General features: G+C 38.3%; 1 protein-coding gene and 1 long non-coding RNA gene across 4 annotated transcripts in view; one reads left to right on the forward strand and one right to left on the reverse strand.

Annotated features, from left to right (window-relative positions):
- The window catches only part of ATAD1 (ATPase family AAA domain containing 1), an 89,644-nt gene that overhangs the window by 1,346 nt on the left and 65,137 nt on the right, over nucleotides 1–23,161 (forward strand). The window contains exon 1 of one of the 3 annotated variants that reach the window (XM_009214929.1): nucleotides 22,157–22,268. The exons of the other annotated variants lie outside the window; for them this stretch is intronic. The gene's annotated coding sequence lies outside the window, so the exon portion shown is untranslated. Of the gene's footprint in view, nucleotides 1–22,156; nucleotides 22,269–23,161 lie in introns of those variants that run through there. 3 annotated transcript variants of the gene reach the window in all.
- LOC101015848 lies at nucleotides 101–22,207 on the reverse strand. The gene is made up of 4 exons (XR_004176948.1): nucleotides 22,099–22,207; nucleotides 21,408–21,546; nucleotides 3,982–4,203; nucleotides 101–1,582 (listed from the first exon to the last, which is right to left on the reverse strand). It is a non-coding gene; the product is annotated as an uncharacterized LOC101015848 (long non-coding RNA).

Here is a 23,161-nt window from a genome sequence, read left to right on the forward strand (position 1 = left end):
CCACAACACCCGGCTAATTTTTTTACTTTTATTTTTAGAGACAGGGTCTCAGTATGTTGCCCAGGCTGGCCTCAAACCTTTGGCTTCAAGCAATCTTCCCACCTTGTCATCCCAAAGTGTTGGGATTATAGGCATAAGCCACTGCATCCAGCCTGAAATTATCATTTTCTAATATTTCTCTTTTAATTTTCCCTAAGAAGGAAGTAGCCAAATCACAATTAAGGTTTAATTTCACAGAGTATCCTGATTAACTCTGGAACTATGTAATGTTTTAGTAAAATTATAGTGTGGGAGAGAAAAACCACAGTATTTTTATTCTAGAATTGAGGTCAGTAATAATCTTTTTATTCCTAAGTGACTCAAACAGAGTTAATTCATGTCTCTGGCCACTACTGGCAGGGCTAAAGCCTGGCCATGAAGTGAAGGACAACATGGAAAGGTGGAACAGGAACACGAAGGCAGCATACAAGGAAAAGATGGGAGGTGTTGACAGATTTTTAAAAAGGATCAAGGATCAGCAGTTTCTTTAAATCCCACTACTTCTTTAAATCTACTGATTAATCTAGGTTCACAGATATAAAAACTGTGAGGAAGAGAAAAAGAAAAGGGAATAGATGAGATGGAAAAGATTACTGGGGTGTGGGGGAAGAAAGAAAGAAATCCATCTGGTGGAGAGCAATAGAGCATAACATGAAATTGCCTTAGGTACAAAGCTCACTGATCTATTCTAGAGTCTTCGTCCCACTTGAGACAATAGCCTAGTTCTAGTCCAGTTCCACTCCAATTATAAGGACTTGTCCTTCTCTTTTGATGGTCAAGAATTACTCATGTTTGGTTTATTATTAGGTAAAAATTTATTTAAAACTACTATCTGCAGCAGACAAGCAAATTGCTTTATCTTCCCTCTACTCATTTATATTTATTCAATACGATCCTCATTTCTTAGAGTTTAACAGGATGTATGTGAAAGAAATGGACTGTTGGCTCCTAACCAAAAGTTCTCTTTGAGGCAAGCTTCTCAGAGATAAAAATAAAAATAATTGGCCCAAACAGGACCTAGGTCACCTAGCCTTGAGATTATTTACAGAGAAACATCAGGCAAATTTAGTCAAGGTGACTGAAGACCAAACAATTAAGCAATAAGTTAATTCAAAAAAGACATATCAAAATATATATATTTGAAGTATTACAACTACATGACACAGAATTATTGGATCTCTAAAGCTACCCATCTAGTTTTGGGGGATTTGTTTCTATCTCTGTCTAGAAATTCAGCTAAGTATAATTTGTTATAAGTCTTGAAGAAAACATATACAGGTAGAATTATGAGGAAAAGTAGTGATTGATTTGGGAAGAATGACGCAATATGTAGTACCAAGAATTTTTTCATAAATATGTTGGCAATTGTCTTCGTCTGCTCAAGGTGCCAAAACAAAATACCATAGACTGGATGGCGAAAACAGCAGAAATCTACTTTCTCACAGTTTGAGAGGCTGGAAAGTCCCGAATCAAGGTGCCAGCTGATTTAATTCCTGGTGAAGCCTCTCTTTCTGGCTTGCAGACAGCTGCCTTCTTTCTATGTCTTCACAAAAAGGAGGGGCAGGGGAGAGAGAGGGGGAGAAAGAGAGAGAGAGAGAGAGAATATGAATGAGCTCTCTGATGTCTCTATAAGGGCACTAATCCCATCATGATGCCCCACTCTCATGACCTCATCTAATCCTAATTACCTCCCAAAGGCCCCATTGCTAAATACCATTACATTCAGGGTTAGGGCTTCAACTTGTGCATTTTAAGGAGACAAAAACATTCAATCCATAACAGCCATTTAAAAACAATGTTCCATTCCAGCTCTAGGTAAGATGGAGTAAGCACACTCCATCCTGTCTTTTTTTTTTGAGACAGAGTCTCACTCTGTCACCCAGGTTGGACTGCAGTGGCACAATCTGAGGCTACAGGTGTGCACCATCGCGCCCAGTTAATTGTTGTATTTTTAGTAGAGACTGGGTTTCACCATGTTGACCAGGCTAGTCTTGAACTTCTGACCTCAGGTGATCCGACCACCTCGGCCTTCTAAACTGTTGGGATTACAGGCGTGAGCCACTGTGCCCAGCCCACCCTGTCTTTATCATTAAATATAGTTATAAAACCTAGATAGAATGCATGAAGCAGCTACTTGAGGACACTGGAAGATAAAAAGTAGCAAGTGAATTGGGGGAAAAGACTAGAATTTAAAGTACTACTGAACAAGCAGTGAGTTTTCTGTTTTTGTTTTTTCCCTATCAGAACCTCAGTCTAGAAATAAGGCAGTGTGAAACTCAGAATAGGCACAGACAGACAGAGCCCCAGGAGAAGCCCTCTAGTTCTGGCTCAAGGAGCAGGAAAAGCATCTCCTAATACTCAGAGAGTGTGGGAGAAATCTGCTAATTTCTTTTCTTTTGTTCTCCATTCTCTAGTGCCCCAAGCCCCTAGAAATCCTGCTAACCAAGCAGTGGTAATGACTGCAATGTCAGCAGGTGGCCACAGGCTCCAATATCTCTGAGGGAGGGGAACCTTCTTCTGTGGAGAAGTTTGGGCCTCAGGAGGGTGGGATAAACACCAGTTGATTTTTTCCTCTCTGTCCTTCCACTGCTGAGCCCTGGACATAGTGTAGTCCCAGAAAGTACATAGCACAGTAGGGTAACTAAAGCACTAGATTTCTGGCTGTGGGACTGAAAAAGGAAGTCCTAGGAATAAGAAAGTACTAAAGACCATGAAGAGGGAGGAACTCAGGGAAGTAGTAGTTAAGTTTATTATAACCTCCTAGACTCACCTTCAAGTTGCACAAGGATGGATCTGATCGCAAACAGCACAGGTGCCAAAAAGACTTTGAGACTGAACTAAAGGACACACAATTCCATCACCCTACCACTACTGACTGGTAGTACACATAGAGGATAGATCTAAATAGCATGGAAAGCAAAATATTCTTTTTGAAAATGGAATTGACATTGAAACTACAACTGACAGAAGGTTGGTTGGAATTTTTGGCTTGAACCAAAACAGATCTATTACCTGCTAAAACAAAAATATCAGTATTCTCCATATGATTTAAACAAAACCCAGAGTCTTATAATATATTAAATGTCTGGGATACAATTCAAAACTATTCAGTGTAAGAGAACCAGGAAAATCTCAACTCACATAAGAAAAGACAATAGAGACAATGCCAGGATGCTACAGATGCTGGAATTAGCTGACTATAGCTTTAAAACAGTTATTAGAAAAGTGTACCAGATCGTAAGATAAAAAAGTTCCTGAAAGAAATGCAAAAAATAATTTAAAAAAACAATGAAATTGAAATTCAGAACTAAAAAATATAATAACAAATAAAGAACTAATTGTATGGGCTCAATTACAGAATGGAGATGAGAGAGGAAATAGTCGGTGAATTTGAAGATGAGGCAACAGAAATTATCCAATGTGAACAATGGAGAGAAAAAATATTGAGGAAAAAAAGCTGTGCCTGAGGGACTGGTGGGACAATACCAAAAGATCTAACATTTATGATACTGGAGATCCAGAAGAAGAGAGGAAATAATACAATGTAGTAACGAATATTTGAAAGAATAAAAATTTCTTAAATTTGGTGAAAAACATAACTTACAGATTCAAGAAACTCAGAGAACACCAAACAGGGTATAACCAAAGAAATTCATGCCCAAACACATCATAATCAAACTGCTAAAAACTGAAACAAGAAAAATTATTGAAAGCCGGTAGAAAAAAATGATACATTATTTACAGGGGAAAAGCAACGTGAATGTCTGTAGATTTCTCATCAGAAACCATGGAGGATGGAATGAAGTAGAACAACTTAAAGGGCTAAAAATAAAAACCTGTCAACCCAGAATTCTATATTTAGCACAAATATCCTTCATGATTAAATCAGAAATAAACACATTTTTGGGGGAGGAAAACAAAGATAATTTGTTGTCAGCATACCTGCTCTAAAGAATTACGAATGGAACTTCTTCAGACAGATGGAAATGACATCATAAGGTAACCTGAAACATCAAGAATAAAGGAGGAGCCCGACATGGTGGTAGTCTTAGCAACTTGGGAGCTGAGGTAGGAGGATCACTTCTAGTCCAGGAATTTGAGGTTACAGTGGGCTATGATTGTGCCACTGCTCTCCAGCCTTGGTGACAGAGCAAGACCCTGACTCTAAACAAAACAAAACAAAACAAAACAAAACAAAACAAAAACAAGGAATAAAGAAGGAAAAACAGAAATGGTAAATAAAATAAACAATTCACCTCTTAAGTTCCTTAAAATTTGTTTTATGTTTGAAAGCAGAACTGATAACATTAATGGGGTTTTCAGTGTATGTAAATGCAATACATAAGACAACTACAACATAAAGAGGGAAAGGTAATGGGCGCTAAATGATTATAACATTTCTATATCCCCCTTGAAGTGTTAAAATATTGATTCTAAGTAGGTTGTGTAAAATTAAATATTTATATTTTGATCTCAATTATTAAAAACTTTTTTAAAAAGAACATATAGTCAAAAACTAACAAAAATATGGAATTTTAAAACATATAAAAACGCCCCAAAAGAAGGTAGGAAAGAGAAAACAGATACATGAAAGAAAATAAAAGGAAACAAATAGAAAACAAATAAATAAAATGGCAGGCCTAAATCTGAATATATCAATTATTACATTACGTGAGAAAAAACCTAAATATACCCACTAAAACAGACTGGTAAAATGTATGCAAAAACATGACTGAGCTATGTATGTGTTGTAAAAAAGAACTCAATTCAAAATACATTTATATAGGTATGTTAAAAATAGAAAAATATATGCCATGCGAACACTAACCAAAAGGAAGCGAGAATAGTTATATTAATATCAGACAAAGTAGACTTCAGAGCAAAGAAAATTACTGGAGATAAGGACATTATAAGATGTGTGAATCATAACCTGATAGAACTGAAAAGAGAAACAGACAAATCCACAATTATATTTGGAAACACCAATACTCCTCTCTCAGGGATGGATGGAAGTAGTAAACAGAAAATCAGCAAAAATATAGAAAAATTGAACCATACCATCAACCCAACTGTACCTAATAGATATTTATAAAATACTCCATTCAACAATAGCAGAATACATGCTCTTTTAAATGTACATGGCACATTCATCAAAACATAATCCAGCCTAAAAAAGAATTGAAATCATATAAAATATGCTCTCCAGTGATAATACAATAAACTTAGAAGTGAAAGTAAAATCTCCAAACATTTATAAACATTATACTTCTAAGTAATCCATGGGTCAAAGAGGAAGCCAAAAGGAAAAAATATTTTGAACTGAATGAAAATGAAAACACAACATATGAAAATTTGTGGAATGGGATTCAGCTAAAGCAATGCTTAGAGGGAAATTTATATTTATAACATGAAATATTGACATTCAAAAAGAAGAAAGGTCTCATGTCACTTATCTTTAAGAATCTAAAAATTTAATAATAATAAAATAAACCCAAATCAAGTAGAAGGAAGAAAATTTTTAAAAGCTAGGAGCAGAAATGAATGAAATTGAAAACAGAAAATCAATAGAGAAAAATTAATGAAACTAAAAACTGGTTCTTTAAGACCAGTGAAATTCACAAATCTCTTGCAAGATTACAAAGAAAAGACACAACTTACCATATCAGGAATGAAAGAGAAGATATCACTACAAATGCAATGGTATTCTAAAAATAAGGAAATACTATGAACAACTCAACACACATAAATATGACAACCTATGTGAAATAGACTAATTCCTCAAAATCAAACCACCAAAGCTCACATAAGCAAATTTAAATAACCTGATGAATCCTATACCTGTAAAGAAATTGAATTTAGTTTAAAACCTCTCAAAAAATTTTTCCAAGCCCAGATGGTTACACTGTCAAATTATATCAATCATTTAAAGGTGAATTAATACCAATTCTACACAAATTCTTTCCAGAAAATAGAGGAGGAGGGAACATTTACCAATTTATTTTTATAAAACCAGCATTATTCTGATACCAAAGCCAGACAAAGACAGGACAAGAAAAAACTATACACCAATATCTGCCTTGGATTTTGACACAAAAATCTTCAACAAAATATTAACAAATTGAATCCAGCAGTATATAAAAATATTATATACCATGCCAAAATGAGGTTTATCTTGAAAATGCAAAGCTGGATCAATATTCTAAAGATCAATCAATGTAATCCACCGTATTACTAAAGAGGAAAAGCTACATGATCATGTCATTTGATACATAAAAAGCATTTAACAGGTCAGTCTTGGTGGCTCATGCCTGTAATCCCAGCACTTTGGGAGGCTAAGGCGGGCAGATCACCTGAGGTCAGGAGTTCGAGACCAGTCTGGCCAACATGGTGAAACCCTATCTCTACAAAAAATACAAAAATTAGCCAGGTGTGGTGGCGCATGCCTGTAGTCCCAGCTACTCAGAAGGATGAAGCAGAATTGCTTGAACCTCGGAGGTGGAGGGTGCAGTGAGCCAAGATTGTGCCACTGCACTCCAGCCTGGGCGACAGAGTGAGACTCCATCAAAAAAAAAGAAAAAAGAAAGAAAGAAGGAAGAAAGGAAGGAAGGAGAGAGAAAGGAAAGAAAGGAAAGGAAGAAAATTTGACAGATTTCAACATCCATTCAGATTAAAAAAAAAAAAAATTCTCAGCAGACGAGGGTAGAAGGGGATTTCCACAACCTCATAAAGGTTATGTACAAAAAGCCAACATCTAATATCGTATTACATGTGGTGAAAGACTGAATTCTACCCCTTAAGGTCAGGAACAAGGTAAGAATGTCTTCACTCACCATTGCTATTTGATATTATATTGGAATTTTATTCAGTGTAATAAGGCAAGAAGATAAAAGACATACTGATAGGGAAGGAAGAAATAAAAATGTCTATTTGCAGATGACATGATTGTTTACATAGAAAACCAAATAAGTGATTTAAAAAAAACTCCTAGAACTGACTTTAGTAAAGTCATAGGACAAAAGGTAAACATACACACAACATTTTACATCCATATACCAGCAATGAACAACTAGAAACTAGTATTTTTTAAACAATACCATTTACAATAGCTCCAAAAATATTGAAATACTAAGGTACAAATTTAACAAAGCATTAATAGAATATGTATGCTGAAAACTACAAAACATTAATGAAAGCAATCAAAGAAGATCTAACTATAAATAAACGGAGAGATATACTATGTTCAGAACTGGAAAAATACCAGGTACTCAGGAGTCTGAGGAAGAAGAAGTGCTTGAGCCCAGGAGCTCTGGGCTGTAGTTCGCTATGCTGCTTGGGTGTTGGCACTAAGTTTGCCATCAATATGGTGACCTCTGGGGGGGGGGGGGTACTCCAGGTTGCCTAAGGAGGGGTGGACCAGCCCAGGTAAAAAAGGGAGCAGGTCACAATTCCCATGCTGATCAGTAGCAGGATCATGCCTGTGAATAGCCACTGCACTGCAGCCTGGGTAACATAGCAAGACTGCAATCTCTGGAAGGAAAGAAAACTGAAGACTCAACCCATCAAACTAATCTATGGTTTAATTCAATTCCACTAAATATCTCAACAGAACTCACAAAACAAAATTTTAAAATATAGCAAGCTAATTCTAAAATTAATACAATTTTAAATTGTATTTTAAAAATTTATACAAATTATAATTTTAAATTTTAAAATACAGCAAGCTTATTCTAAAATTAATATAGAAATCTAAAATAATTAGAAAAATCAAAATGTTTGAAAAAGAAAAATAAGGTTGAAGAATGAAACTACCGGATTTTAAGTTGTACTATAAAGCTAGATTAATCAACATAATCTAGTATTGGTGAAACAATAGACACTTAAGATCAGTGGAACAGAATCAACAGCCTAGAAACAGACCCACACAAACACGGCCCACTGCAGCCATGTTTTTTTGTTTTTGTTTTTTTCTGAGATAGGATCTCACTCTGTTGCCCGGGCTGGAGTGCAATGATACAGTATGGCCCACTGCAGCCTCAAACTCCTGGGCTCAAGCGATCATTCCACCTCAGCTTCCCAAGTAGCTGGGACTACATGCATCGGTCACCATACCCTGACAATTCTTTTTTAATTTTTTGTAGAGATGGGGGTCTTGTTATGTTGCCTGGTGTGGGGGTGCTGAAGCAGGAGGATCGCTTGAGCCTGGAAGGTGGAGGCTGCAGTGGTCACTGTCACTGTACTCCAGCCTAGGTGAGAGAGCAAGACCCTGTCTAAAAAAAAAAAAAAAAGCCACAACAATCTATGTAACAGAAAATTTTGGGAACAGGGCATAATGAGTATGAATACAGGTTCTAAAATTAGATAGCCCCGGTCTAATCCTGGCTTTAGTACTTACTATTTGACCTTGAAAGAGTTACTTAACTTCTCCGTGCCTCAATTTCCTTACCTGAGGATAATTATAGTACTTACTACACAGGTTTGTTATGAGAATTATATGAGTTGATATATGTAAAGCACCTAGAACAGTAGCTGCATATATTAAATACTATATAAAGTGTTTGTTAAATAAAATGCACCAGGTTCTTAACCACCTGTCAGTCACATTAACTTATGGGTATGCCATATGACATTATAATTGATTAAAGAGCCAAATTATATTTGTTGTATCATAAGGAATTTAACATTTATTGATAAATATGACACAAATTAAATTGTAAGGCTCTACACTTGAGTCTCTCCCTCAAAATTGTGACTGGTACAGCATGCAGGACCCAAATTCTAGTGAAGAATAGGCTTTATGAACAACAAATTCAATAGGTATCAAAAGGGTGGTTACTAGCAAAAGGAAGATAGTTCGATCCTAAGTTGTGATGATAAATATATAGTATCTACACTGGTCACACCACTCTTGACGCATATATTCCATTCTAGTTTCACACTTAATTTAGTCACGTAGACTTAATCTGTGTAGCCTCACTGGCAAGAATGAGAATAATGGATAAAAGTTCTAGGGGAAAATATTTAGGCTCAGTAAAGGGAAGACGTAACACTGAAGGGTTCTCTGAACATGAGATGGCAACTGGAGCAGTTCGTGAATCCTATGTCACCAGAATGTTTAAGTTAGTTCAGTGTCCACTTGGTGAGATAATTATGATGACAACAAACACAATCATTTCTAAAATGTTTATGGTGTCTGTCCTAGTTCCTTTATGTAGAGTATCTCCAATCTTCTCACCAACTCTATAACGTAGACACTATCCCTATTTTATAGATGAGAAAACCAAGGCTCAGAGAGGTTAAATAAGTCACCCAAAATGTGCAGTCATTAAGTGGTAAAGCTGTGATTTGATCCAGGACCTCTAATTCCACAGCAAACATTCTTTCTAATCCAAACTGCCTTTGGTTGAAGACTCAATAACATTCAGTATTCCTTTTAATCCTGAGAGTCTGTGATTTGTTGAAATTACATCTTTCTAGACATAGATATAGATTTTCCCTAGCCATTTCTATCCACTGGAACAGGTGTCTTTCTCAAGAAAAAAAGAGGCATGTGCCTTATTCTTTTTTTTTTTTTTTTTGAGATGGAGTCTCGCTCTGTCACCCAGGCTGGAGTGCAGTGGTGTGATCTTGGCTCACTGCAAGCTCCGCCTCCCGGGTTCACGCTATTCTGCCTCAGCCTCCCGAGTAGCTGGGACCACAGGCACCCGCCACCATGCCTGGCTAGTTTTTTTGTATTTTTAGTAGAGACAGGGTTTCACCATGTTAGCCAGGATGGTCTCAATCTCCTGACTTCGTGATCCACCCACCTTGGCCTCCCAAAGTGCTGGGATTACAGGTGTGAGCCACTGTGCCCAGCCTTGCCTTATTATTCTTAAGTTTGAGGTTGGTTTGTTACTTCTATGAGAGAAGTGTTACAAGCCAACACACTATTTACTATGTTAATAGACAATGGAATTAACAATAAATTGGATTATGCTGAATAGGTAAGGCGTTTATTATTCCTGAATTTACTTTCCAGAGAGTGGTATTTAAAAACCAACAAAAAAGAGGTAAAATGCTATTGTTCTTGATAAAAGTAGTAAACGAAAATATAAATAGAGATAAATCTATGTCCTTACTGCTCTACTCTTCCCCTTAGCTAATTCTCAATTAAACATGATTCATTCAGCACCATAAGACAGGGGGAAAAAAACATAACATGATTCATAAGAATCTATGTAAGTGTTTCAGAATTTGTTACAGTAATTTCTCACCAATTGAGAGTGGGGATGATTACATTCCTAAAAGGTGCCATGTTAGGTAAAATCTCCATTGGCAAAATTCAAGAAAATGCGGAATTTGTAAGAGAATAAAGCAAGAAAGTTGGTAATAAAGCAGAAAAGAATCTTCTTCAGTTGTTCATGAGCTCATATTCTGAAAAATCATGATTGGTGTGAAAGATAGGATGTATTTATATTAACCATACTTCCTTTTTCAGCTTTTGATCTGGCCCTTACTTTACTGCTATTTCATGCTGCTTGCATTTGCTTTCTGACATTTGCAAGCCTTGGCAACATTCTTAATAGTCAGCCGATCCTTCCACAAATGAAGGGCATTATTTTTCTTTAGGCCCAGTGTCCTACTGTTATTCCCCACTCATCATATGTGGAGGGTTGGGGGTAGAGGCAACATTTGATCCTTCCTTTCAGAAAATATTTCTCTGCAGTATGTGATGCTGTTTGATAGCATTTCACCCACAGTAGAATTCTTTCAAGATTGCAGTAAATTTTCTCAACACTGCCACTGCTTTATCAACTAAGTTGATATAATATTCTAAATCCCTTGTTATTTCAACAATGTTCACATTATCTTCACCAGGTGTAGATTCCATCTCAAGGAACCACTTTCTTTGCTCATTCGTAAGAAGTAGCTCATCTGTTCAAGTTTTATCAGGGGATGGCAGCAATTCAGTCCCATCTTCAGACTCCACTTCTAATTTTAGTTCTCTTGCTATTTATACCACATCTGCAGTGACTTCTTCACTAAAGTCTTGAACTCCTAGAAATCATGTAGGAGGGTTGGACCAACTTCTTCCAAACACTTGTTAATGTTAATATTTTGACCTCCCATGAATTATGAATGTTCTCAATGGCATTTAGAATGATGAATCCGGGCCAGGAGAGGTGGCTCACACCTGCAATCCCAGCACTTTGGGAAGCTGAGGCCAGTGGATCACGAGGTCAGGAGATCGAGACCATCTTGCCCAACATGGTGAAACCCCATCTCTACTAAAATACAAAAATTAGCTGGGCATGCTGGCAGATGCCTGTAGTCCCAGCTACTCGGGAGGCTGAGGCAGGAGACTTGCTTGAATCCGGGATGCAGAGGTTATAATGAGCCGAGATCACGCCACTACACTTCAGCCTGGGTGACAGAGTAAGACTCCGTCTCAAATAAATAAATAAATAAATAAATAATAAATAAATAAAATAATGACTCCCTTCCAGAAGGTTCTCAATTTACTTTCCCCAGATTCCCCATCAGCAGAATCACTATCTATGGTAGCTATAGCCTTATAAAACGTATTTCTTAAATAGTAAGACTTGAAAATTGAAATTACTCTTTGATCCATGGACTGCAGAACGGATGGTGTGTTAGCAGCCATGTAAACAACATTCTGTTATACATCTCCATCAGAGCTCTTGAGTGACCAAGTGCATTGTCAATGAGCAGTTAACATTTTGAAATGAATCATTCATTTCTGAACAGTAGTTCTCAATAGTGAACTTAAAATATTCAGAAAACCATGCTGTAAAAAGATGTACTGTCATCCCAGTTTTGTTGTTCCATTTATAAAGCACAGGCAGAGTAGATACAGAGTAACTCTTAGGGCCCTAGGATTTTCAGAATGACCAATGAGCACTGGTTTCAACTTAAAGTCATCAGTTGTATTAGCTCCTAACAAGAGAGTCAGCCTGTTTTTGAAGCTTTAAAGCCAGGCATCAACTTTTCTTTGCTAGCTATAAAAGTTCCAGATGGCATTTTCTTCCAATAAGGCTGTTCTGTCTACACTGAAAGTCTGTGTTTAGTGTAGCCACCTTCATCAATGATCTTAGCTAGATCTGAGTAAATTACTGCAGCTTCTCCATTAGCACTTGCTGCTTCACCTTGTACTTACATGTTATGAAGATAGCTTCCTTCCTTAAACCTCATGAACTAACTAACTTCTGCTGGCTTCAAATCCTTCTGCAGCTTCCTTGCCTCTCTTAACCTTCACAGAACTGAAGAGAGGGACTTGCTCTGAATTAAGTTGTAGGAATGTGGTTGGTTAGATCTTCTACCCAGACCATTCAAAACTTTCTCCCTGTCAGCCATTAGGCTGTTTTTGCTTTCTTATCATGCATGTATTCACTGGAGCAGCACTTTGAATTTCCTTTAAGAACTTTTCTAGGTCAGGAACAGTTGCTGATGCCTGTAATTCCAACATTTTGGGAGGCCAATATGGGAGGATGCTTGAGACCAGGAGTTTGAAACCAGCCTGGGCAATAAAATGAGATCCCATCTCTGCAAAAAACAAAAAAAAATTAGCCAGGCTCAGTGGTGTGAACCTGTAGTCCCAGCTACTTTGGAGGCTGAGGTGGGAGGATTGCTTGAGCCTGGGAGTTTGAGGCTGCAGTGAGCTATGATCATGCCACTGCCCTCAAGCCTGGGCAACAGAGTAAGACCCAGTCTCTTAAAACCAATAAACAAACAAACAAACAAACAAAAAACCACTTTTCCTTTACATTCATCACTTGGCTAATTGTCTGACTCAAGAGACCTAGCTTTTGGTCTATTTCAGTTTTCAACAAACCTTTTTTCACTAAGCTTAATCATTTCTAGCTTTTGATTTAAAGTGAGAGATATGTGACTCTTCCTTTTACTTAAACATTTAAAGGCCACTGTAGGGTTATTAACTGGTCTAATTTCAATATTGTTGTGTCTCAGGGAAAAGCAAGCCCTGAGGAGAAGGATAGGGATAGGAGACTGACTGGTTGGTAGAGCAGTCAGAACACAACATTTATTAATTTCACTGCCTTACATGGCTATGGTCTGTGGTGCCCAGATGTTACAATAGTAACATCAAAGCTCCACTGATCACAGATCACCATAACAGATGTAATAATTTAAATGTTTGAAATATTGCAAGAATTACCAAAATGAGACACAGAGACACGAAGTGAGTACATGCTGTTGGAAAAATGGCACTGACACACTGGCTAGATGCAGGGTTGCCACACACCTGCCATTTGCAAAAATCATAATATCTGCAAAGCACAATAAAGGGGGAAGCATAATAAAATGAGGTATGCCTGTATTTTCATTTCAGAGGAGGAAACCCAGAAAGGCTACCTGACATGTGACAGGCCAAAGAGCTGGTACCTCTCATTGAGTACTGTCATAATTTAGAATTTCTCAAATACTGCATAAATACTGAAACAGAATTTTATTAAATTATTAAATATTTAGCATTATGACATTATATAAACAGTATCATATTTAGTAACAGTAAATAATAGTATATTAAATACTGAATAAAACAGCCATAATCTGCATCCTGCATGCTTCAAACTACTTTGGCAGAGACTATATTTGTTCTTCACCTCCCTGGCACTCTATGCTTGATAAATTTCCTGTGTTGGGTTCAGAAACAGATTTTGAGAATGATCTTTAAAATGAAGTGTCATGGACCCCATCTTCCTGTAGAATGAGGAGGAAATGGGTACCACTAGAAAGACTTTTAGTTGTCTTCTCTTTTTGGCCTATGAGTGTGCGTTCAGGTGCTGCAAATCCTTATGATTGATTAAACTGAAGAAATATGATTAGTTATCAAAAACAAGACAAAATACAATCACTGTATTTCATGGCTTTAGACATCATTCATTTAAACTCCTTCACCTGTTTATTTCCAAGGGTCCCAAGGAAGGCGTGAGAGAAGGACAGAAGAGGTTTCTTAAACACTAGCCTGTGAGGACACTATATATGGAAAGCTAGTTTATATAACATAAGTAGGATTAAGTGATGGAGGGACTGTAATGTGGAAGGTGGCACACGGTCCAGCCAGAGGTTCAACAATATCTGGACAGAATTCTAAAGCTGCTTTTAGCCAGCTAAGAATTATTAGCATTTCTTCAGCTTTTTACAAAACACTATAGAAGAAGAAAACATGACTAGGGAGTCAGCCTGTTTGTCTACTCTCCTTTACTCTCCCCTTTTCTGATCTCTCATTAACTTGAAAACTCAGAAGGCATAAAGAAATGGGTGGGGGCATGCCTCTAGCACTAGGCCTTACTTGGGCATTCAAAGGTTTCAGAATTGCTGGTATTTCAACTGAATAAGCAGCAGGCTAGAAAGTAGAAAGGTTTGTGAAAATCTATCAGGTATACTATTTTGAAGTTGAATGAGACTTTCATCCCTGCCAATTTAGTATACTTAGTTTCCTGTACTTCTGTAAAACAAGTTATTTGATTTTTTCCCCCGTTGTTGTTGTTGCTGCTGCTGTTTTCTGGTTCCAGAAACAATGACAATAAAAGAGGAAGAAGGGAGATTTTTAACATCAGATTGCCAGTGAACTGCTGCTGGGCCCCTCTAGGTGAAAGAAGACCTAGTAGATATTTCAACCTAAAACACTTAAAATCAGCCAGCTTTGCCCTGGCCTTTGGAAAAAATACATTCAGTGTCTGAACAGGATATATCATTTCTTTTGCTCAGTAAAGCTCCTTCAACTTTGGGAATGTTTCTATGAATTACCCATAGTAAATTAAAAAAAAAAAAAAGTGTTGGTATTTGGCCGGGCATGGTGGCTCCTGCCTGTAATCCCAATGCTTTGGGAGGCCAAGTTGGGAGGATTGCTTAATAAGCCCAGGAGTTTGAGGCTGCAGTGAGCTATGATCCAGTCACTGCACTCCAACCTGGGCAACAGAGCAAGACCCCGTCTCTAAAAGTTAAAAAAAAAAGTGTTGTGCACAAATAAATTAAATTTTATATGTAGAATAATAGCTCTGATGCTGTGGTTGTCCCTGAGGTTAATAGGAAGGTTGTGATTTGCAGAGAAAAGATAAGACATGCAAAGTATTGACTTCTCAAATCTCAAGGCTTGTTCAGCATCTCACTTTCATCTACTAAATTAACTTCTTTTTCTTGTGCAAAATCCACTCAGCAATCTAAGTAAGGAAAAGCAAGCAACAAATGAAGGAATGAAATATAGGGCAAACCTCTAACTTAAAATCAACAGCTATATGAGGACTTGCATTTTTATAAGATGTTTCAATCTTTAGAAATTCATAAAAGCAAAGAATGTACACTCAATAAATGGTTGTTACTTGACAGATGGGAATAACAGCTAATATTAATGATGGTCTTCAGTGAACTGAGAAATATCCATACAGTTATTTTCATGGATCGATAAATATGTTAAACTTAATTATATTTGGGTCATAAGGATGAAATCTTACAGGTTTTATATAACTATCATAAATGTTTTATAGACTACTGATCAGTAAGACTCAGCCAGAGGGGTGTATTAAGAATAGGAACGTGAGAACCAAGAGGTCAGCGGGACAGAGAGGCACAGCCTCTTCACAAGTCAGAGAAGATAAACATTTCAGACAAGATGCCATGGTTGAAAACTGGAGAGGTAAGGTCCTCATGCAAACACAGGGGAGATATGAAAAGATCATTGTCCTTACAGAATCTAGGAATGAGAGAATATCACCTCATCGTATAATGAAAATATCATCTGGGGTATTACACCAGCATGTTTACTGAGTACTTGCTAAGTACCAGGCATTGAGCGCAGCACTTTGCACGTATTGTCTCATTTGTTTCTTAGTGCAAATCCATGGCATGTGTACTGTTACTGTTCCCACATTAAATATAAGGAAACTGAGGCTTGAGAGCATAAGTAATTTGTCCAAAGTAACAGAGTCGGTAAACAGCAGATCTTAAATTCAAACCCAGGTCTGTAAAAGTCCACATTTTTACACCCTATAGATACGAAGACTCCCCCGATTGGACAGTTTCTGATGGACACATCAGGATAGGGCAATCATAAAATTATCGTCAGTAAAATGGTTTGAATCGTATGTCATACCTTTGGACCACTTGTCTTTCCTCCCCCTTCCCTTTTTTTTTTTTTCTCTTTAGTAAGGTTAAATCTATACCTCTCCTATGTCCTAGGCATCCTCTTTTCTCTCTGGTCAGGTTAAATCTTGTTAAGCCTCTCCTATGTCCTAGGCATCCTCTTTTTTCAAGATGATAATATCTTATAGGAGAATAAAGACTTCAGCTATAATTCTGTGAGCTGAGTACTATGCCAGTGCTAAGCAAAGTGAATTACAGGAACTAAAAGAATAGACACAGAATTCAGTGTACTTGTGCTTAGAAGATAAAGATCTCAAATTATTTTGTTCATTTTAGTTTCACATATTCTTCAAGGTTATCAGTTATTCTGGCTATTAGAGAAACGGGTGGGAGAAGGAAGGTTTTATGCAATCTTAATTTTTAAAACATTAAGTACTGGTACCTATTATTTTCTAAATACTTTCAAGGGCCTTTCCCTAGAATCAGGTAAATGAGAGCAGGCAAGTGACCTACTTACAGCAAAAATTGCTCTGGGTTATAAAGGATGGGAAGCCAAGTGCATCCTGAAAACCACAGCATCTGGTCTTGTTTTATGCATCATCTATCAATCTGTTGTTACAGGAATTAAGAATTAACATTTCAACTATTGTTTCTTCTATTTTAACTAATGCATTTATATCTTTGTTATTCTTACCCAATCCTTCCCACCTCCTCCCCATTTAAGAAACCATAGGCAGGGGCATTATGAAGGTGCCAGTTGAATCCTAGGGAGATCACTCTTTCATCTATGCCTCAAAACTTCTGCTAATGAGGCTATATAGTAGGGTTAGATATCTGAAGCAATTCTGGTTTTGCTCAATCCCGATTTTTCACAGATAGTATCATTTGAACAGTACTTATTGAAGTTAAATAAAATATTGTGGATTGTAAATTTCCAAGTTCTAGAAAACATTTTGTGGTAGAAGTTTTTAAAAAGTACACTTGGCAATGCTGTTTAAGAAAAAGGTTATGTAGAAATGCAGATTGTGGATTAGTACTACCCTGATAGCATAAGAAAATTATATATAACTTCTTTTTATAGATACTCATTTAAAATTATGTGTAAAGTTTAAAAACATAAAAGTATGGAAAGTAGATTTATAGCAATACGTTCTTTGAACTTTGCTGTTTTTTTTTTTTTTTCTAGTTCTCTCCTTTTTACAGAATGGAGTTATCAATTCATCTTTCTACTACTTCCAATCTTTTGAAATTTTAAATTTCCATTATTTTTTCCTTGATTCTATCTTATTTCTTATTATTATTTTTTAGTTTAGCTTTTTTTAATTTTTAAAACAAGTTTATGGGTACACAGTAGGTGTGTGTATCTATGGGGTACATGATATATGTTGATACAGGCATACAATGCGTTGTAATCACATCAGAGTAAATGAGGTATCCATTACCTCAAACATTTATCATTTCTTTGTAACAAACATTCCAATTATACCCTTTTAGTTATTTAAAAATGCACACTAAATTATTGTTGACTATAGTCATCCTGCTGTCATCAAATACTAGATCTTATTTGTTCCATCTAACTATATTTTTGTACCCATTACCATTCTCACTTCCCTCCTATCCCCACCACTATTCTTCCCAGCCCCCGATAACCATCATTCTACCCTCTATCTCCATGAGTTCAACTTTTTTAATTTTTAGCTCCCACAAATGAGTGAGAACACGCAAAGTTTGTCTTTCTGTGCCTGGCTTATTTCACTTAATATAATCTCCTACAGTTCTGTCCATGTTGTTGCAAATGACAGGATCTCATTTTTTAAAATGGCTGAATAGTTACTCCATTGTGTTCTATATTATTCTGTCTATTGTAGCTTCAAGTACAGCTTCAGGTATAGCTTCATATTCTTGCTTTACTTTTCTTTCTCCACCCATTCTACTTCATTTACCTTATCAAAATAATGGTTCATATGATTCAGAAGACATGATTTAAAAACTTAAAAAATAACAATTGAAATCATCCTTTTACGATATTTTTAAAAGAACCAAGGTAACCAAGTGACTTATACTGGCATAATTACTGCTACAAAATTTTATGTATTTGTTGAAGTTCTATCCTTTCTAAATCACTGTCAAGTGAATTACTTCTAATGAGCAATGAATAGAGTCAGGTTTACTGTGTTTACTTATTCAAAGATTTCAGATTTGTTTTTCCTTCCAAAGGGGTTCTATCCTGAATCTCGTCATGAGGCTTCCTTGCCTTGATTTCTTGATGTATTCCAGTTGGGTTAAAGGTTCAGATGACCAGATAGGCCTTTTAGGTTGAGGTGATGGAGATTTTTGCAAAAATACATCTACAGTCTTCATTCACTAGGGCAGAGTTTCTCAAAATATGTTCTAAAACTACCTATATCCCAATCAGCTCAGATGTTTGTTTACTGATTTATTGATAGTCTTAAACAATAGAAATTTATTTCTCCCAGTTCTGGAGGCTGGGAAATCCAATATACTGGCATAAGCTGTGTCTGGTGAGGGTACCCTTCCTGGCTTGCAGACAGACACCTTCTTGCATCCTCACATGGCAGAGAGCCCAGATGCTTATTTTAAAATGCAGATTTCTAGGTCAAAACCTAGAGCAGTTGAATGGGAGTCTCTGAAGACTGGGAGCCAGAAATCTGCATTTTGTCAAGTTGTACAAATTAATCCATATACAATGAAATTTGAGAACACCTAATTTTTATTTATTTTTATTTATTTATTTACTTTTTGAGATGGAATCTCACTCTGTTGCCCAGGCTGGAGTGCAGTGGCATGATCTCAGCTCACTGCAACCTCTGCCTCCCAGGTTCAAGAGATTCTCCTGCCTCAGCCTCCCAAGTAATTGGGATTACAGGCACCTGCCAACACACCCAGCTAATTTTTGTATTTTTTTTTCGGTAGAAACAAGGTTTCACCATGTTGGCCAGGCTGGTCTTGAACTCCTGACCTCAGGTGATTCACCCACCTCGGCCTCCCAAAGTGCTGGGATTACAGGTGTGAGCCATTGAGCCCAGCCGAGAATACCTAATCTAAGGAATTATTTCTTCCCACCAAGTATCTGGTGCATTAACTTTGGTTGCAGAGCAAACTGGCTACACTCCATTTAATAACAAAAATGGAAAATTTAGTACCATTTTATGGCAGGGAAGAACTGCCATAACTATTTTAAGAGGTATTGATAAAGAAAACACACACACACACAAAACCCAAAAACTTTCTACAATAAAGTAATAATTGTTTTTAATATCTTGATTCTAACAAAGAGCAAAGGCCTAGAAAGTCTACAATCTGCTCTAATTTCCTGATTAATATTATATATAATGAATTATTTATTGAGCCCCTACTGTGGGCCAAATATGGTATTTGTGTTGCCAGGGATTATATAAAGCTATCCCGGTATGAAAAGCATATTTTCACTCTGCTCTATTCTGGAAGAACCTCATTGATTTGATGATTGCTGAAAATGAATGTACTTCATGTCCTGGGCCCAGACATGGAAGCTTTCTTAAGGATTCGCTAAATGAAAATATTAGGTCCAAAACACACAGGTGTAGGCATTTGGTTTACAGCTGAACCACTGGAAAGGGAGTGAGTGAGGTGTAGCACTTTTCGAGCTTGTGGACTCTTTACTGTCAGCCTTGATGACTTTATTCAAGAGTTTCCTTTCCTGCGCAATCATCCCTCAGATATTAGGCAGATGAATTGAAACTAAATGTAACCATATTGGGAACTCCATTTCATTGTAGAATTCATTTAGGATGTCTTTAGTAGAGTGACTCATGATTTGCCTGAGACTTTCTCAGCCAGTCTTATATCCCAGCAAACCTTTTAGTCTCATGCAAACTGAAACTGGGTAGGCTGGTCACCCTGGTCCTTAGAGGAGGGCGGGTGAGGCTCTTAGTTGAACCAATTTCACTCAGCAAATGAATGAAAATCCATTACCACCTTGAATTTCTCAGCTCATTTTCCTTACCAGTGGGTATAATTACCCTATTGGGGCACAAAACCTGTTTCTTTCCTTTAGTGGCCATTCCCTTTTAGTCCTGTCAAACCATGTGCCCATGAGCCTCCCAAACAATGATTCAACTTGGGATCATCCAACGACCCAGTGGAGAGTCTCTTGAAAGTCTGCCGAGCACTGATAGCCTCTGTTTTCGTTTTTGTTTTCATTGTTGTTGTTTGTTTTTAATGAACATTGTCCTGGTCTCATAATCTTCCTGTTATTCTCAAAGGTCTATCTCTCTAAATAATTAGTCTAGCAATCCCAAACCTAGCTTCACATCAATTTTTTTAAAAATTAGGAATGTAGGCATGCACATACATAAAAGCCTTAAATACTAAAAAGGCATGGGTATAAAACATGAACCATTTACAGTATTAAATTCCATTCTGATTCCTGTCCACGAACTTAATCACAGTTTTCAACATTCATGCATCCCTTTCATCCCTTCCTTTAAAGCCTTGTGATTTTGGCATTTCATGGTCTTACTTTCAACTAGATTTTAAAGTTTAGCTCGTATTAAATTACCATCTCAAAGAGAAAATGTGAAGTACAAGGTTTGAATTAGGCAGATCTGTGTCTCAATGAAATTGTTGCCTTTATTTCCTAAGCATATGAACTTAGAAAAGTTTCTCTAAGCTTTAAAATTTGCTCATTAGTAAAAACGGAGAAAATAATAGCTATTTTAGAGGATTTTGGGGTATTTAGGTTATGCATATAAAGCACATGGCAGCATATTGCCCCACCCCAGCAGACATTCACTAGGTATTATCTTCACCACATTATTACAAGTTTGTAACTAGTAACATTCGTTAACAATCAGGCTGCAAAACTGTTATTATTGAGACAGGGGCTTGCTCTCACCCCTAGGCTGGAGTGGAGTGGCTTGATCACTGCAGCCTTGATCTCCCGGGCTCAAGCGATTCTCCTACCTCAGCCTCCCAAGTAGCTGGGACTACAGACATGCGCCACCAAATCCAGCTAATTTTTAGGTTTTTGTTTGTTTGTTTGTTTTTTGTAGTGACGAATTCTCATTATGTTGTCCAGGCTGGTCTCGAATTTCTGACCTCAAGTGATCCTCTCGCCTCGGCCTCCCAAAGTGTTGGGATTACAGGCGTGAGCCACTGCGCTGGCCAAGTTGCAGAATTGTTTAGCCATCAATGATGCCTCAAGTAGAAAGGCACAAACTGCCTTCCTGAGGAACACAGGGAGAACTCTCATTACATCATAGTCTCACCGACTCTATCTGAAGGAAGTGATGCTTCTTATATCTTCGGAGTGTCTAACATCATCTGGCCCCCTGGCAGTCTGTGTATTCAGGAGGTTCTGGCTTTCAGGTTTGCTCCCTTGGGACCTCTTATGTCACGTCGCTCGTTCTGGAAAGGGAAACGGGTAAAAGAAAAAGGGAAATCACCAAAATGCAAAATCTGTTGCCAGTTGCCCTATTCCGTCCCAACTACTGGGGCTGCTAAATCTTTTCGCGGAAAGATTTGTCAGGCGCCACCCTCAGGTGTTTGTCAGCACAGAGATGGGGGAGGAGGGCGAGCTCACCCTAGAATTGAAAGGCAGGTGGTGAGGGATGAGGGGTGAGGTGTGGGAGGTGGCCATGAGCTTCTGCGTTTTGGCCAAAGTACAGACACAAAGCCGCGGCGTGAGGGTTTGCAGAGTGGTGGGAAGGAGAGAATGTCTTTGCTGGGTACGCAGAGCATTTCTGCACTCTCAAGAAGGCTGCCCGATTTGTGAGGGTTGCGCCCGGAGCCCGCGAGAACGGCAGGGACTTTCTGCGATAAGCGCCTTCCCAAATGTGGTGTCTGTTACACTCAGCCTCAGCGAGTGCTGCTGGCAGACACGCCGGCTTCGCAGAAAGTCTCTGTCCGGCAGGTAGCAGGTTAAGCAAGCATCGGGTGCGCGAATTTGCTCTCGCTCACCATTTCTAACCCTGGGAGCACGCCGCATTCTCGCCGGCGACCGCGGGTCGCGCATGCTCCTTGCGAGCGAGTGGGTCGGGGCTCCCGCCGGAAGCGTTCTCTCCCAGGCTGCATTTCCTTCCTGTGCGAGGCCGGCTGAGGGCATTTGCTCCCGCTGTTTCTGCTCCTGGGTGAGTAGCGGGTTCCCGTGGGGCCTCATGGGATGGGTGTCGTATCCTGCTGAGGTCCTTTAAGGACCGTCTCGAACCTGGGAACCCCCGGAGGAAAGGTCACCCCGGTCTTCTGCCACGCCTCACCTCAGTGCCGCCCCCAAGCGCCCCGCAGCCCTTAGTCTCGAGAGGATTAACCTCCAAGGGCGTCCCGGGCCTCGCCTTGGCGTCCGGCCCGGCCTGAGTCCTTAGGGTCTGCTTAGCTCCTCCCCAAACTCGTGCCATTCCCGAGGGAATCTTTGTCGGCTTCCTGGTCACTGTGGGGGTTTGGGGTCGTCCCGGAAGACTTCAGAACCAGGCGAACCTAGACGAAGGCGGCTAGAATGAACCAGCTCTGATTGTCGCACGGGCGACAATCACCTTGTGCAGACTCGAAGGTGCTTCTTCAGGGCCGTGCACGCTTTCGCAGAAGATGGTGATGTTAATAATAACCTGCTCTCTTTGTGGATATTGGCAGGCCTTCATTGTCATAGGCTGTATCCGTAGGGCCTTTATGTCTGCAAAACCGGGACTTTTGAGTTTGAGAATCCATTTGTGAAATACTGCAATGAATTAGGAGAGAAATGCTACAGTGAATGCTATGCTGTGAATGCTGTACATGTAAATAAATTGCTCATAGATGAGGTAGTACGATTTCATAGTTTTCCACTCGGAAATGGAGAACTTAAAATGAAACGACCTGATACCATATTTGCCTAGCAAATAACTCTAGGTTATAGTGTTTTAGGATGTTTCTTAGTTGCTTACAGCATTGTCATCGTATATGTACATATTTGTGTATTCATTTTGTTGAACTTAATGTTTATACAGGATTGAAATACACTCTCTACTGTTGTATGCACATGCAGCTTTTA

Source organism: Papio anubis, chromosome 11 (assembly GCF_008728515.1).
Source record: "Papio anubis isolate 15944 chromosome 11, Panubis1.0, whole genome shotgun sequence".
Lineage (NCBI taxonomy): Eukaryota > Metazoa > Chordata > Mammalia > Primates > Cercopithecidae > Papio > Papio anubis.